The following is a 4,055-nucleotide window of genomic DNA, read 5'->3' on the forward strand; positions in this document are numbered from 1 at the left end:
CAGTGGTGAGCATCTTCCTCTCCTGTGGACTCAGTCAAGGTGAAGATTAACTTATCATCTTCTACTCAGTAAAGATCATATTTACACCTGTCACACACTTCAACCTCTCAATTATTACATACAGTATATTTATGTCAGTTTTGTATGATGTATTAAATCACGTTTGTTACCATTTGGTTTGATTCTGCTTGTGTGTTGTAACTTGTTTGTGTAGATACACCTCAAGCTGTTCTGAGCGTGCAGCCCAACCCAGCATTCACTGGAGAGACTGTTACGTTCACATGTGACATGAATGAAGGAGAGCAGCACTGGTCTTATATAATAGACAAAGATGGTGCTCCCTTTAAAATATACATAATCCAGAATCCTTATGTATATAAAACAACGCTACAGAGCACAAGTTACACTGGTAAATACCAGTGTACCGGCCGTCGTACAGGGAATGACCAGGTTGTGAAAAAAAGTGATAAAGTCACCTTGGTGGTGTCAGGTGAGTCATATAATTTACTCATCACACTGACATTGGGTTTATATTATGATAATGGTATAATTATGGTTCTGTACTATACTGTGTAGACATAAAGAGATGTACCATACTATACTGTGTAGACATAAAGAGATGTACCAAGGATGTGGGAAATTTCCCATGTTTTTGTCAGTTGAGAGGAATACAGACCCTCAATTTTTTCACAGTTCAAATTCATTTTTCTGTCAAAACAGCTCAACCAAAGCCTACACTGACATCAGACAGAAACAGTGTACTGACATCAAACAGTGTGACTCTCACCTGTGAAGTTGAGAGTCCAGCTTCCTGGAACATTTACTGGTACAGAGACAACAAAGACTCTAAACCAGTGACTACGGCGACAACACAGACAACATACACATTCAGGCCCTCCAGTGTCTCAGAGAGTGGAACATACTGGTGTCGAGGAGGGAGAGGAGACCCACCATACTACACACAGTACAGCACCGCAGTTTATATCACTGTCTCTGGTGAGTTCAAATATGCTGTACTTATATATAATATATATTACGCATATATGCTGTCCCTTTTATACAACAGGTTTTTGTTTTTGTAATTAAATATATTATATACATATATACTGTATATATATGTTCTTTTTTGCTTCGTTCTTTAAAACGTCATTGTGGTTTCAGGGTCTGGATCAAAGGAACAGAGTCCTCTGTATGTAGTAGGTCTGGTTGGAGGAGCTCTGCTTGTGATACTACTGACCATCCTGGTGGTGGTGCTGCTGTGGAGATACACAGGTGACAACTACTAACTCACATGATTACATTACATTACATGATAACATATTTACATGGATTACACCTAGAATACATGGAACACTTGATTGCACTCCATGTATTACCTATAGATTGCATTAGAAGGATTGTATCTAGATTGCAATGATTGAGATGACATGATAATTAGACGGTTTAAATACTTGTGTTGTAAGGTGTTGTTTTTCATTTACAGATCCATGTGGTGTCAGGTGAGTACTACTAAGTATTACTCTGTCTACTCATGAACATGACCGCAGTAATATATTACATCTTCTTTTATACTTCATTACTGCTGATACATATTGGTCTTTTAATTGCAGACACGCCCGGTCTCAGGGAACCAATCAGAGCCCAGCTACAGACCAGGTGTCTGCTGATGATACGTACTGCCCACTGCAGCACGGTCAGTCTTTCAACCAATCACGTTCATTAAGGACACTTGTGACAACTGCTTCTACTTTGAATCAATTAATGTCTAACTCAAAATGAAATACATCTTCATTTAAAGTCCTTTTTGGAAGTCCAGTTGTGTTTGTTTTTCCTCATTAGCATTAACTAAATAGGAACCATCACTGAAATAATTAAATTTAGCACCACATTAATGCATGTAATTTACTTTTAGGCGACACAAGCGTCTATGGGGTGATAAACCAGCCTGATGATGACTATGAAAATGGTACAGTATACAGTTATTTAATCATCCAATCAAATGATTTAAATCTGGTTCCATTTGGTGTCATTCTTGAACATTCATGTGAGGGGAGTCGATTAATTGTCAGGTTCAGATTCATTTGATTTGTTAGAAATGTGCAGTGGTGGAAAAAGTACAAAAATATTTTACTTAAGTAAAATACTGATTCTCTACTTGAAAATTACTTAAGTAAAAGTACAAAGTGCCCATTAAGAAAGTTACTTAAGTAAAAGTATAAAAGTACCTCAAATAAAATGTACTTAAGTACAAAAATTTACCCGGCGTAAAATGTACTTAAGTATAAAAGTAAAAATTACAAAGTACAAGTACAAAGTACAAAATACAAAATTATTTTCAAAATGAATACAAAGAAATGAATTTCCAAAATTGTCATCCTGTCAAAAGTGGCTTTATTCCAAAAAATACTGAAAATACAGAACCCCCAACAGCATACATCGTGTTGGGAAAGTTCTTTTTTTTAGGAACTATAGTTCAGTTCACAGTTCAACATTTTTTAAATGAACTAGTTCCGTTCATAGTTCATCATTCCAGTTCTTTTTCGTTCTTTTTTTGCTTTAATTTTTATATATTTTTTACATTTTACAAAAATTGCTCTTTTGCAATGTGAAATGCCACCGAATTATTTTTCCTTCTCTATATGGGCTTTTGCATGCTTTTATTGTGAAGGCAAAAGTTTCTGAACGTTCTCAGAGCCTGCATCTCCGCATGCTGGGGTTGGCTGATCTACAAGCTCACAACGTGTCCGGACGCGACGAGTTGTGAGCTTGTATATCAGCTATTTTCAGCACGGAACACTTTGTACGGCGAAGAATAAATTAGGCTTCACTGTGGAAGAGAGATGTCTTTTGTTGGCCGTTCGTGGCGATATTATGGACACGTACCTCCTCGAAGCGATAATAACCAACTAAGCTATTGGAAGCTATTTTTCGTGGCACATTATGTGTGTACAACAACAAGTTCCCTCAGTGTTTGTGTTAGGAGTTGGGACAGTGTCTGCTGTCTGTCAGCGTGCATGATCATCATGCAGTAGCTAGATGCGCGCTCCAGTGACGGCTGAGAAAGATTAGTTAATTTGTGTCGGATAGGGACTTATTGGTTGGTTTTCCGCTAAATATTAAGGCATGTTTAATGCATCCATGTTGAATGCGTGTGACAAAACAACACAGTGTGTGCGTCTTGCCGTCTTCAAAGCAGGCCAGGCAGCAGAACACAACTCCGCCCCCTATTATCTGAGAGTGGAGCAGCCCTGTTCAATTCTCAACTGCGCATTCCTCCAGTAAGACAAATATAAGATTTTATTATTTAATTTGTAGCGAGTAACGAGGTGTCCGATTTTAAATATAGCGCATTAAAAGTACGATTTTTTCCTTGTAAATGTAACGAAGTAAAAGTAAAAATACAGCAAAAGAAAAGTAGTCAATAAAAGTACAAATTCTCCAAACTTGTACTTAAGTACAGTAACGAAGTAATTGTACTTCGTTATTTTCCACCACTGGAAATGTGTGTGTTTTCTTTCTCAAAAATAGCAGGTCTGCAAGCTCATAGCACTGAGTGACGCGCTATTAGCTTGTAGATCTGGTATGAAATGACCCAGATTGGGTTAACATGTGGAAGACACTGACTAAACATTTATAGCTGAATGTTTTCATTTAATTTCAACTATTGACGTTATAACGTATTGTTTTTAATTCACAGATCCAGCTCATGTCAGGTATGGTACAGTATTTATCTCTGTTATATTCACCAACATGACAGCAGTGGATTACATCTTGGTTTATTCTTCGTCACTGATACATATTTATATTTTAATTACAGAGTCCTTGAGTCTCAGATAAACCAACCTGATGATGATTATGAAAATGGTACAGTATACACTTTTTTTTTCTTTTTTTAAACATCCAATTCAATGATTTAAATCTGGTTTCATTTGGTGTTATTGTGGAAGATTCGTGTTAGGAGAGAGTCATTACATTTTCAGGTGCTAGATTAATTCTAGATTTGTTAGAAATGTGATTTGCACAAAATGTTCACGATTTTACAAAAATAGCAGATC

The 4,055-nt window shown here is 36.7% G+C and overlaps 1 long non-coding RNA gene across 2 annotated transcripts; it reads left to right on the top strand.

Moving 5' to 3' along the window:
* The first annotated feature begins 301 nt into the window (after positions 1-301).
* Positions 302-3,834, top strand: LOC308333962. 2 transcript variants are annotated; one of them, XR_013965844.1, is made up of 7 exons: positions 302-490; positions 721-996; positions 1,162-1,272; positions 1,484-1,693; positions 1,913-1,966; positions 3,698-3,713; positions 3,818-3,834. It is a non-coding gene; the product is annotated as an uncharacterized lncRNA (long non-coding RNA). The 2 variants fall into 2 exon arrangements; XR_013965845.1 differs by lacking the exons at positions 3,698-3,713; positions 3,818-3,834 and having other exon boundaries at positions 1,913-1,978.
* Positions 3,835-4,055: the final 221 nt, after the last annotated feature.

This window comes from Protomyctophum bolini (genome assembly GCF_963924005.1).
Source record: "Protomyctophum bolini genome assembly, chromosome: 19".
NCBI lineage: Eukaryota > Metazoa > Chordata > Actinopteri > Myctophiformes > Myctophidae > Protomyctophum > Protomyctophum bolini.